Source organism: Camelus bactrianus, chromosome 6, assembly GCF_048773025.1.
Source record: "Camelus bactrianus isolate YW-2024 breed Bactrian camel chromosome 6, ASM4877302v1, whole genome shotgun sequence".
Lineage (NCBI taxonomy): Eukaryota > Metazoa > Chordata > Mammalia > Artiodactyla > Camelidae > Camelus > Camelus bactrianus.
The window spans coordinates 16,337,997-16,351,747 of record NC_133544.1 but is presented as its reverse complement, the minus strand read 5'-3'; the positions used below and the strand labels follow the sequence as shown (position 1 = coordinate 16,351,747).

At 38.8% G+C, this 13,751-nt stretch overlaps 1 long non-coding RNA gene across 1 annotated transcript; it reads right to left on the bottom strand.

Annotated features, from left to right (window-relative positions):
* Positions 1-5,405: 5,405 nt before the first annotated feature.
* On the bottom strand, positions 5,406-7,984 carry LOC141577800 (uncharacterized). Its single transcript, XR_012507269.1, has 3 exons — positions 7,857-7,984; positions 6,378-6,514; positions 5,406-5,622 (listed from the first exon to the last, which is right to left on the bottom strand). It is a non-coding gene; the product is annotated as an uncharacterized LOC141577800 (long non-coding RNA).
* Positions 7,985-13,751: the final 5,767 nt, after the last annotated feature.

The following is a 13,751-nucleotide window of genomic DNA, read 5'->3' as shown; positions in this document are numbered from 1 at the left end:
AGAATAATATAACATGCAACAGACAAACTCAATCTGAGATAAACAAAATTCTGTATAAATATAGTAATGAATTGCACATACTTACTCCTAGTATGCAAAATGATATTACCCCTTCTAAGTAGTTTGACTTTATAATTTATCTTACAAACCAGGACATAAATGAGAGTGAAATGAGCTGCTGTTAAGAAATACAACAGAACAACAGATAATCAGTGGGACTTTTTCAGGAACACCATCCCCCGAAGTAGTATGCATCTTTTAGAAGATGCTAGAATTTGAAATGTTTCTTTTCGTGGCATATTCTTGGCTGTGCAGTTCTGGAAACTTCTTTTTATATTTGGGGCATTTCTTATCTTTTGGAGGGAGCAAAACAAGATCTTTGCATTGTTCTTCCCATCCCCACCCCCACCCCCTGAGGGCATAGGCGTGGCACCCTGGTCCTGTCAGTCAGACATGCTTTGGCCAGACCAGGGGCACAAGGAAGCAGGGGTTGCTCAGTATCCCTGTAGACAAGTGTGGGGGCAGCTGCTATGGCCACATATAGTTCCCAGAGGCAACAGCAATAGTGGTTTTAGCAGCGACCTCTGACTGGCTCAGTGATGCAGGGGTGGTAGAGTCTCTGCTCAAAGACAGTGGAATGCGGTCTCCAAGGCGTCAGCAACCTGGCCTGATTATCAGTGTGTTTCTGCTTCCTTGACTTCCAAGACCAGGTCTGTGGTCATCTCCAGGGATCTGTGAACTGCCTTTAATACACACTCTCTGATGCATCTCTTTCCTGTTTCAATTAGCCAGAGTCGGCTTCAGCTGCTTACAGTGTCGATCTAGAAGCACCCTAATTAAGTAAAATTAATTTTGCAGATGAAGCAACCAGGTTGCTGACAGTTACATGATTTGTTTACAGTCGCATAACTAGAGAGTCAGAATGGAGGCCGATCTGCTTCTGGTCTTGAGAGTTTTGTACGTAACAATACCCAGCACGCTGAGTACTTAGTAACATTAGTTTAATTTCTTACTTCATGTGTTCTTGTTATATTTTTTAAACATGCTATCTACAGGGCCACAACTTTAAACTGATGACTGATAAAATTATTCTTACAAGATACGGTGCAATTATTCAAGCAATAATTAGGGAAAATTTGAAGCTGTGATTTAAAAGCTAAGAAAAAAACAAAAGCCTAGGAAATTCCTTCTATAGCATCTGTTTATCAGAACACGGGGGAAGGGTATAGCTCAAGTGGTAGAGCGCATGCTCAGCACCCAAGAGGTCAAGGGTTCAATCCCCAGCACCTCCTCCAAGCAGAAATCAATGAAGAAACCTAATTACCTCCCCTTCGTAAAACAAACAATACAAGCCAAAAACGTGTGCTTTAATTTGAAAAAAAAAAAAAAAGAGACATATTTTATCTTAGAAAATAGGAACTGAAATTAAGCAATGTGCTGAAAAGAGAATTATACGCATGTTAAATGGATAAGAGCCTGATTTCTTTCTACATGGGGATTTCCTGGTCTCAGAAACATATTTTATATCGATGTGGCTTGACTGATAAAAGTTAACAAGAACTAGTTACTTCCTTGGAAAGAAGCATCACTGGATTGGATATTCTTTTCCATCTGTTCCTGAAAGACGCACCTTTGTTGTGATGTTTGGAGATACTTTATTACGGGTGAACCCATTTACCTGAACTAGATCTTCCAAGCCTGCGCATCCCTGCATCAGGCTAGTTTTAATGCACATTTGTTGTTGTCTGTGATAATTCATCTTCCTTTCCTTTTTCTCTTTTACTTATTAGATATCAAGTATACCTCCACTTCACCAACTGTTGCTAAAATAATCCTAAGGGCCAGGGCAGTGAGTTTATGGAAATGCATTTATAAGGGCTTCTCCCATCACTTCGCCTGGCTCATCTTTGCAGGGACACTGAAATGATCTGCATCTCTCAGTTTTTAAAACCAAGAAGACAACTTGCAGTCCAGAACATCTGCCCCAGCTGCGTTTCCCATCTTGGCCCTGGACTGCAGGAAGTACTTGACTTTGCAAAGCTGCCAGGACATACATTCTCAAACTTGGAACTCAAGTTACAGCAGAACAGCTTCCACGGACGTCTCCTTAGACTTCTAAAATCCTCTAGTATCAGCAAAAAAGAGAACACAGAGCCATTAAACAAATTAGCCTGAAATGTGTTTAGAGCCCAAGAAGTGGTTGTCACACATCTGGAAAAGGAGTGTGGAGTGGGCTGAGTAGGGAGGGGGAGTCTAGGAAAAGGACAGTATTAATTGAGCAGATCTAGAGAAAAGGAGACTAGGAAAATCTCAAGCGAACATGGACACAAGGTCGTTAGTGGATGTCGGTTTGTTTGCAGAAGTGTGAGCATGGGTCTCTGCCAGAGAGGACGCGTCCCAAGATACAAAATTGTTGCCCTCGCTGCTTCCCTCTCAATTCCCCTAAACATTTAACTTTACCCTGACTCCTCTGCTCGTGTTACAGGTGGAGCAGCCAGGTGGAAATAGCCTTAGTGCTGCCCACAGGTGCCTCTTTCCTGGTCTGCTTCTGCCAGGTCCCAGAAACCGTAACTATTGTTAATTAGGTGGCTCCAATGTATACAATGTCTACCTCTTATTTGGTCCAGTTTGGTAACCCAGGTGACACTGATAAGAAGTGTAGCCGGTGACCCGGTGGATTTTAGAGACTTCTGAGTTTGAATCCAGATTCCATGTCTTATCTGCTTGTTGACTTTATCTGTCTGGACTTCGGTTTTTCTTATCTGTGAAATGGGGATAGCCGTGGCACCAGCTCATAGGGTTATTGTGTGTATCACATGGGGAAACCTACATTAAAGGAGTTGGAACTGCACATGGTGCAGCGTCAGCACTATGTAAATATTTGCTCTCATTATTATCGTCTCTGGGTCCCACGAAGTTCCAGCCCCTCCGATCTTCTCCTGCACGGTTACTAATTACGAATGGGAAATAATTCTTCATCACAATACCTTCAGTTCCTCCACGTTCTTGTAAATTCAGCATCCAAGCATTTATTCTGGCCATTATACAGCCCTCACAATGGCATTAACTTTTGAGGAAAACCTTCATTTTCCTCTTAGACCCATGTTCCATGGGGAAGTTGACTGCCTGTGAGCCCCAGCGAATTTTGGGAGATGGTGGAAATATTCTAAAGGTGGACTGCAGTGATAGATGCACGGTCTCTACATTTCTTAAAAATTGTTGAACTGTGTTTTACAATGTGTGAATTTTATTGTTTTAATTTTTTAAAAAATTTTCTTTATTGAAGTATTGTCAGTTTATAATGTTGTGTTAGTTTCTGGTGTACAGCATAGTGATGCAGTAATACATGTGTGTGTATATATATATTCCTTTTCAGATTTTTTTTATTATAAACTATTACAAGATATTGAATATAGTTCCCTGTGCTATACAGTAAGATCTTATTGTCTATCCAATGTATGAATTTTGTAGTATGTAAATTATACCTTAATAAAGATGAAAAAAATAAAGTTAATGTTTGTTTAAAAATTTTTTTATTATCTCCTTTATGGAAAACAAGAGGCGTAGTACAATTAAGAATCATTATGGAAATGAAATGGAAACAAATACTACATGGTTCCATTTGTCTCAGAGTTTTGTTCTTTTTTTATTTTGATGGCTCAATTATTTACTTTAGAAATAGTAACACCATTCCTTGGCTACCAAACATCTAGAACTTAAGAAATCAGGCAGTACTTCTGAAATCCATGCTAAGATACTATCCAGACTGAAAGGCAGGGTGAGCCCTGAGGGTATTTGGGAGCAGACTTGAGATTTCTGGAACTTGCCACCATTCTGCTGAGCAGAAGCACCAAGAAAAAACTGCAGGTATTTCAAAAGAAGTAGAAAGTCTTTTGACTTTTAATCACAAGATAAGAATTGAGTCTTATGTAATCTTCCAACTGCTTTGAGTTTCATTCAATGAAAAGAGGCAAAATTGATGTTAGCCAAATCTTTACTTCTTTGAATAGCAGAATTTACTTTAATCCAAATGGGGATGATTTAGACAGGATGGGAAAAAAAGTGGGGTAAGACAAGGAGGAAATAGAAGTTGCATCACCTAACAAATGACTAATCAGGGCCATCATAAGCTCCCAGTTTCAAGTGTGCTCAGAGTTTTACTTCAAACATCAATCTCAAGGAAATATTTCAGCAAGTCCCTTTTGTATTTGGTATTTCTATTTGCACTTTGGCAAATTCTTGATGAGTTCAAAAGCCAGCTAATTCTTTCCACTGAAACCTGCACTAGCGGGGTGGGTAGCTAGCTGCGTGTTGACATGAACGGTAGATACCGGTAGAAATTATGAGATTTGAAGTTAAGACAGTAGCAGCAGTGTATCTCATCTGCTTGTGTGGAAACTACAGAAAACCTCTGCGGAAATCCTTTTGTTTTTAGAAATTTCAAAAGAGAGAGATTTAGGGTGTGTTTCAAAGAACCAGAAATTGACGCACTGTAACTATCCTTCAGTTAAAAAAAAAAATGAACTCATTCATTTTTTTTCACTCTCATTCTTGAGATCTTATGTCGTTGAAAGATAAAATTTCAATCCATTTAACTCCCTGTAAATTGCTTCACCAGTGACATCTAATCAAGGAATAGGCCACGTGACATTCTCCAGGGTTGGAAATTTGTGTTTCAAAGTTGCTGAAAGTTGATCCTAAGTCCCGGTGGGTGTCAGAGGTCTCAGGGAGAGAACTGCATCCACCTAGTGGTCTGGTCACAAGGGGAGGGAGCGCAGATGACCTTCACTTGGAGGGTGCCGGGCTGTTCCGGCAGCTGCTTTCAGTTTATGAAGAGCATAGATAAAAACATAGCCTGTCTTCCCAAGAAAAAGATCAGCCTCTTCAGACCCTCAGAAGTATCGGTACCAAGATACTGGATTTACTCTGAGTTAATGTTTACCTAAATTATTGATTGCCGCATGAGGTACAAAACAGCTGGCGACTCAGTCTGTGATGCTTTTTCTTTGAGTCACAAAAGCGGAGCTATAAATCCAAATCCAAGAGGATTTCTTTCACCTTTTCTACTTGTGAAATGCACCTCTTCAACAGAACCGACCCTGGGTCATTTTAAATCAATTACTAAAATATCTGTGGCTACTTTTCCTTCCCCTCATTGAAAGAGAAATTTCCATGTTAGGAATTAATTTTGTCTCAGGCTTACCTTTGTGTAAGCTGCTCAGCTGTGACTTTTTGTATTTATTTCACAAAGTGATGGGGAATTGAAAGTTGACTCGATGTCAAGATGCCTTGAGGTCCCAGGATACTAAACCACAGAGTGGGTTAAAATAGTTCAAAAGCTCATGCAGATGTAAACACCCGACATAAAAACTACTGAATGGCAAAATGAAATGTTTGGGACACTGTGACTTTATGTCATTTATTTCCTTATAATTCTTCTGGCTACAAAATAGTTTAGAGATGATATGAGATAAAAGGTATATTCAATAAGACAATTCTCATTAGAATAAGGACAGGAAATAAACACCATAAATTAAAAAGTAATGCAAATATTTCAGCCACTAGGGATGACCAAAGTAATGTTCTCATCCACTTGATTTTTGAATTGGAGCTTCCTGACAGCTGGAGAAAAAGAGAAAATATAATAATTTATACAAATTTTTGTCCTATATAAATTACTACAGCATTTATTTAAAAGATATATTTTCTACTGTCATATTCTAAAACAAAAGCTTGACCTGAGGGGTGCGTCTTAATCACAGTGTGTAAGCAAATTAAAGTATGTTCAAAATATACATGTGAAAACCCCACCAACTAGTGATTACAAATTGCCAGCAATACAAAATCCTGATTTAAAAAACATTGTTGGAAAGGATTTCATCACATGGAATCACAAATGAGGCACCATTAGCAAATCTGATGTATCACTAACTTTAGTTTTACCGAAACCACAAAAGTTAGCCTCATTTGACTGTTTCTGGGGTCAGTTGTTAATGGCCAATGCCATTCCACTGAAGCACAAATAAATGAATCACGGAGGTCTAAGCTAACAAAGTCTATGTGTATAATTTTCTATGTATTTAATTTCATGGAAGGACAAAATTACAACACTTACAAGGCTAGGTAAGTAGAGTGGTCTCAAGATTATAATAGATAAAATTTCTAATGTTGGCGTGTTTTGTAACACACAATTCATGGAAACATGTTTTTAAATTGTGACTTCAAGAAGTATCTATAAACTTTAGGTACCTGTTGAGCAGGGAGAATTGACCATTTGTTTTGAAATTTGAGAATCAAGACTAACATTCTCTGTAAATTAGTACAGCCACTATGGAAAACAGCATGGAGAGTCCTCAAAAAATTAAAAATAGAATTACCATATGATCCAGCAATTCCATTTCTGGGTCTATATCCAAAAGAAATGAAATCATTATCTTGAAGAAATATCTGCACCTTACGTTCATTGTAGCATTATTCACAGTCACCAAGACATGGAAACAACCAATGTGTCCATCTAAGAATGAAAGGATAAAGAAAATGTGGTATATATATACAATGGAATATTACTCAACCATAAAAAAGAAGGAAATCCAGCCATTTTCAACAACATAAATGACCCTTAAGGGCATTATGCTAAGTGAAATTCGTCAGAGAGAGAAAGACAAATACTATATGATCTCACTTAAATACGGAATCTGAAAGCACCAAACACATGGAAACAGAATAGCCTGATGGTTGCTAGAGGAAGAGAACATTGAGGGTGGGTAAAGGTAGTCAAAATATAAAATTCTCTACTTATAAGATAAATAAATTTTTATGTAACGTACAGCACAGTGACTATAGTTAACAATACTATATTATCCATTTAAAGCTACTAAAACAATAGATTTATTTAAAAGTTCTCATCACAACACGCACAAAATTGTAATTATATGAAGTCATAGGTTTGTTAACTAGCCTCATTGTGGCAATTATTTTGCAATATATACTCATATAAATCTGCATAGTGTTGTATATCAATTATACCTCAATAAAGCTGGAGGGGAAAAAAAGGACCCATTTTCTCACCTGCATGGAGACTTCCCCACGACCAGAGGGAGGAGAAACCCAAAACTTGACAATAGGCAAAATATAGCCCTTTCCACATGTGTGTCCCTTGCAATGAAATGTTTACTGTTCGTTCCCTTTCATGCACTGTAACATCCTTGTAGGCAGAGATCTGGTCTGTTTTTTCCTACCTCCAAATCCCTGGTCCCTGACAAAAGATAGATTCTGTACTAGGCATTAAAAGGCATGTTTTGAATTGAATTTAACTATATTTGTCTTTTAAAAGCAACTTTTAGTTTAATTAGCCATTTGCAATATCAGAGAACGAAAAATCATCTTGGACAGAAATTTTAGAAGAAAAGCTTGATGGGTTCCCAGTGTTAAACAGGATAACTTCCTGGTGTGCTCGCCAGTGCATTTAAGATGCAGACGGTACCCTCAGATAACCGATTAAGTTAATCTCCTGAATAGGACTTAAAACAGTTAATCTTTTTAAAATGTGGCATCTCCGGAGCATAACAATTTTATTATTGTAATTTATATAATAATTTACCAATAAGTTGATTGGTATTAAGCTGTTGTTTCAGACAATAATCAAATGTTCATGATACCATCCATAGCTTACAATAAGTCAGTTACTTTCCAGGCTTTTTTCTAGATGCTAATCCTATCATCCTTTCTACCATGACTCAAGAGAGCACCACTCTATGCAAAGAAAGTGCCATGTCATTGTATTCAATGTTAGAAAGCATTAAACATATTTATAGACCTTAAACTCAAAAACAATCCTACCCTGAATTTTCACTTACCTTTGATTACTTACTGTATAGGATGAAATTTCAGGAACTACAAAGGAACAAAGCATCTCATATAGTAATATTGTCTAGCTGTGTGGTACTTTACCCCATTTGAGCTTATCAACAAAGTTATAAAAAGGCCTTAATAGCCTCATTTTGTAGACAAGAAATTAGAGGCTCAAATGTTTGGTCAGAATGTTAGTAGCAGATTGTGGGCTGGAATATTCATTTCCGCCATTCCTTCAGCTAGGTAACACTATTTGTGATATAAAGCAATTTCAGAACCCGCTGGCTTAAACGAACACGGTTTATTTCTTCCACGTGTGAGTTGACTGGCATTGTGTCCACCACCGCTGCCATCTTGTTGCTGGGGCCGAGACCAACGGAGCAGCCCCAGTCTGGAAAACTGCAGTTTGCGGTAGCAGGACAGACCGCCCCAGGGGATCTCATGTGGTAATTAAATGCTCTAGCCGAGAGGAGAAATGCATCACTTCCACCCCCAATCCATGGCACAGAATTAGGCTCAGGGCTCTACCAACCACAAGGGGACCAGGAAATCTACTCCCACCATGCACCTGAGAGATAACATTTACGAGTCCTCTGCTCTGCCCAGTACCTCCTGTCATACAGATCTCAATTCTTTCTAAGGAACTTAAGGTAGCATCTAACCAGGGCAAAGCAGAGGAGCTCTTAGATAAATGTGGCTGTGAGCATACTTGAAAAGGCAATTTGATTGTAGAGGCTAAGGATGTGACCACTAGAGTCAGACTATGGCTTCCATATACAAGTGTGTAGGGTGTGCACTGCACAAGAGCTCCAAACATGGGTCAGACAGTCTACCTCCTCAGGTCCCTAGCTGTGTTAATTTAAATTTATATTTCAGACTTTCTAGTCTCCTTTTCTCTACTGTTAAATTTAGCTTAGAAATAATGCTTAGTGCAGAGGTTTGCTGGGAAGATGAAGTAGATAAGTCATGCCAAGTATTTTGCACAGTGCAGCACATAGCACATGCATGATTAAACTAGTTCTTGATATTATTAAGATCATTATTATTCTTTTCTTTATCAGTGCCAAATAAAGAATTGTGTGAATTTTTTTTTATCATTTTCTGAGGATAGGTTGCTGTAAGTAGAATAATTGGATGAACGTTAATGGACCTTTTGAGGACTCCTGACTTTACTTTGGGAATGGTCATACCAACATGACTTCTTAAGAACATTAAATAAAGCAACCCATCTCACTATGCTGTAACATCATTGTGATTTCAAGCAAATGTCCCAAGTTTCCTCTCTGTCCACTTCCTGGGATTTTACCAATTCCACCTTAGAATCATTAAAGTTTCTATTTTCTGTGGACAAATGTTTCATTGGAAGGGATAAGGTGCCAATCTTCACACACTCTCCAAATGCACTGGGACAGAAGAGCTATCAAATAATGACTGAAGTCGGGTTTGACTGCTCTCACTCAAGAATTCAACACTGAGAGACAAGTGTTGGATAAAAGAAAAGATAGTTTTACTGAGGAAGCCAGCAATCCTGGGGAGAAGGTGGACTCATGTTGCAAAGAACCAACTACCCACTGCCAATCAGAAGGCAAGACTTTTTAAAGGGAGCGTCAAGGTACATAGGCAGAGGGAGAGGGCTCCATGCAAAACAGCACAGTTAGTTCAGACCGTCATCTTGAAATTGGTCCAGCAGTAATCTGATCAGCATCATCTTGATTGTTTTAAGTACTATTAATCTTTAGTTCCAGGATCCATTTGTTTCCATTTTCTTTGAAGCCAGTTCTTGGAATTATGCAATATGGAGCAGCTTATGTCATGGCTGCAGTCTGGTCATCATGTAGTTAACTTCTTCCACCTGCAGGGTTTCAGTATCAATAAAACAGCTCACAAGATATGGCTCAGAATATTATCTTTAGACTTTGAGGAGGAACTAAAGGTCCTTGACTTTGTTTAATGACTAAACTATTATTATTTTCTCCTGTTTGACTGCTTATCTTTGCTTCTGCATTTTTTTTTCATTTTTCTGATTAAATTTATTCTTTGGCTAAAGTTTCTCTACAGACAAAAGGCAGGCAGAGGACATACAGGTGGCATGGTCTGTCCTGGAAAGGCCCCATAGAGCCCTACTCCATTACAAAATCAGTTAACACACAGCCAAGTGCTTGAATACAACATAGTCCCATTATTTCTGGTGACATAGAGAACTACTGAAATTTCTAGGCAGAGGAAAGAGGACTGAGAAGGAAAAGATTAACTGAAGACTCTGGCACCTAGGAAAAACTTAGAGATTTAGGTACAACATAGCAAGGGGCACAACAGAAAGTCTATATCCTTAGGCATCTTCCTTGGGTCTACTGGGTCCCTAAATCTGGCAAAGAATAAACTTGTAAACTTATACAGGATCTGAGCAATCAGTGGCCACTAAGACCTGCAGAAGGTAGCTGGCTTGCTCACTGTCAAACATATAGGTAACAACAATACAAAAATGGAAGCCTCGGTACTAAACCTGCCTCCTTCCATGTCATTTAGCTATATATGTTGGGCTAGCCCTTCTGAAAGTTTTGAAACGACTCTGTAGTTAAAACAAATTTTCTATACAAAGACACAGATTTAAGCTAACTCCAGGGACCCGGGGTGAGGTACAGATTTTTTTCTTTTGGGGAGGTAAAAAAATCTAAGGGAGCTAGTGGTCATATGAGAGAGAAGTTATGTCTTCACAGACATCTGATGAAATATTTTCCACCTTTGCAAGCCGAGCCCCTGCATGCCAGAGGATGCCTGCAGAGAAGAAACGCAGGAGTACGTTTTGGAAGCCTGTGCTCAAATCTGTTCAACGTTATTATTTTTTATCCTCCATTCCCTCTGTTGAGGAAACAGCCCCAGTGCCCTTTTCCACCATTTAAAAGTAAAACTTTTATTTTAACCATTGAGGAAGCAAACTCAAGTTCAAATGTGCCTTCAGGTCACTGGTCTAAGCCCACTCTATTTAAACAGCTGTATATCAAATGAGAGCAGCACGAAGACTCTTGACTTGTTAGCAAGTGCCTTCTGAAGAGCAAGTCCCCCAATGTCACAACATTTCACATTAATCTACACATCAGCCCCCCCGAAGAAAACGTTGGGAAATTAGCTGTCTTCTAGTGTTTTGAAATGTTTCTCTATCATGTTCAATAATTACTCAGATAAGTATGCAAGCTCCTCACTTCTTTTCTACTATGATTGTTTTATTCTGGAATATTCTATTACTGGTAATGCCCCCTTCCAACACACACATTTACTCAAATATTTCAAGGCTTAAATTTCTGAAGAGCTTTTCACTGAGTCATGTTTTTAGAATTCTATATTTTCATGGGGAATGGGTTCTAAAGTTAAACCTGCTGCTCTGTTTGGATTCTGAGATATTGTGTGCATTTATTGGCCCATCTGCTTCGGAGAATGTCATCCTGGGAGCCCCAAAGCATTAAGTCTATGCCTTGAGTCATGCACAGAAGGGCAGTGGAGACGTCAGATGCAGAGAAATTGTAGATCATAGCCAGTGTGTTGATATTCCATGGTAATTAGTTTATGTTGGCCAAGCACTGTTGGGTTTTTAAAATCTGTTCCGGCTGTTCACAAATCTGGAAAGTCAAGAGATGACGAGCTAGAACTTTGGAGGCAAAAGAGTCAAAGAAAAAATAAAAGCCTTCCAAAGGCTTCAAAGATCCAATTGCAGGAGTCTATGTAGTCGTAGAGCAAAGCAAGTCCAGAATGGCAGAGGACACAGTGAGAAGTCCAATACACTTGTAACGCTTTTCCACATCAAGGAGCTGATTAAATATGAAATCATTCTGGCCAGGATCTGCCTAGGATGGCATGATTGCCAGCTTCTGACAGTGAAACAGAGATCAATAGTTATAAGTTTTACACTGAAGGTGGATATTGAGAAGTTTTGATTTCTCCTTGTGGAAATGTCTATGCAGCTCAAAGCCCAAAACCTTGGACTTTTTCTTCTTCTTCTACTGAGGAATGGAATATGCTGTTGAAAACAATACTGCTTTACTGCTTACAAACCACCATTCTGGCTTCCAATAAAGTCGGCAACAGGAGGCAAGTAATGCAGGACTTGTTTATGCACTTTCCCCCGACTTACATCCCCTGTGGGAATTTGCCAAACGCTAAACATGTGGCTTCTGATTAGAGGGAAATAAATATACGAAAAATGTATCCATAAGAGTCTAAATCCACTGGAAAGTAAACTTTCCCCTCAAAAAAGATATGTGGGCTTTAAATGAAATATGGACACACACACCTGCACCTACACAATTCCTGACTGTTGTATGGAACAAAACTTTTTCTTTTCTCTAAGTAGATTTTGCTACTTTTTGAATTAAACATAGCTTTAAAATATGCTTCTTGTTGCCTTGTTTTTGGTCATCATGACTGTAAGGCTGTCTGAATGGACTGAAGTAGAAAGGAAGATTTTTTTCTCCTTTTTTTTTTTTTCCCCATCTCCCAGCAATAAGTCTATCTCATGTATCCAGGTATGAAATATGGTGTTTTTTTTAAGCAGCAAAGCTCGGCTTAGCTAGTCAGAGATGACTAGGCTCACACGTTTGACTCAATAAATTTTCCAGGGTGAAAAGGCCACAGCAAGCCCCTCACCTGTTTTCCAGGCAAGGGATGATGGCTTTGGCCCTAAAATCCTTCGGCTCCACTAGCCTCTTTATAGGAATCCTTTGCTCTTCAAAGCAGCTGGCAGTGAGTGGTCCTTTATTTCTGATGCTTAAGAATCTCTCTTGACACTTACAATGTTCTACTTGCACCATTTGTGTCTACAGTTTATTTTCTTAAATACGGCGTTATTTTCTCAAAGGCAACACATATTTATATTTATATATTTTTATCTAACACTTAGTAGATTCTCAAATGTAAAAAACTTAAAATCGCAAATGAACAGACCAAGGCACGAAATTCTCAAGAAGCATTTCCTCAGCTTCCTTTTACTTTAATTTTAGCATTAGTATATTTTTGATTCGTCGTCTCAGTAAATGTTTTAAAATTGATCCAAATATACTAGTAAAAGTCATCTACAAGACTCTAATGCAATTACAAAATACTCTCATGTAATTATAAGTGATTGTGTAGTCTACACACACACACACACACACAAAAGTGTTGGAAAAGGAAAAAAAAAAAAAAGAAAAGTCTGACTTGTCTAGAGGAACGAAGCCAGGATTTACAGAATTCTGGTGCATTTCCCTTGTACAAAAGCCACAGCTATGAGAAAATCAGATTTTCCTAAAAAAGGTAGCAAAGAATGCTTTACTTTTTAGTTAAGGAGAGTTGTCTTTGTGGTCAGAACTTTCTCATGCCATGTCATCCAAACCAGGAGCAGAAAAAGCCTGTATCTAAGTAAGCTTGGTTAAGTGAGCTATTGTGGCTTACCCTCAGGATATCAAAAAAGAAAAATGACAACTCTGGCCTCGTCTTTGTCTTCTAAAGCCAGAAACTCATGTCACTGCAGTGTGGATAATGGGGGGTCAGGATTCACAAGGAACAGCTCAGGCCTGAGCTAAGGATCTGAATACCAGACTGAGGCAGGCTTGAGTCAGCAGCAAGTTGAAGACACCAACAAGATAAGAGGCATGAACTTTGAGGCTGGTTGTGTTCAGATGGTACCTGGAGGCTCCAGCTATTTTGAAGCACCTGCCCCATAACTACCAGGTCCACAGGCTGCCTGCCATTCTTCCTTCCTTTCCTCTTTTCTTCTTACCTTCCTTCCATTCATATTGTCAGACATTCTGCCACTACCAGGACTATGAGGACAAGCAATCCATGGGCTCTATTAGAAGATTTCTTATTCCAGCTAGAACTATACTTTTCAAACTTTAATGTGCATAAATATTATCCACAGAGCTTTTTAA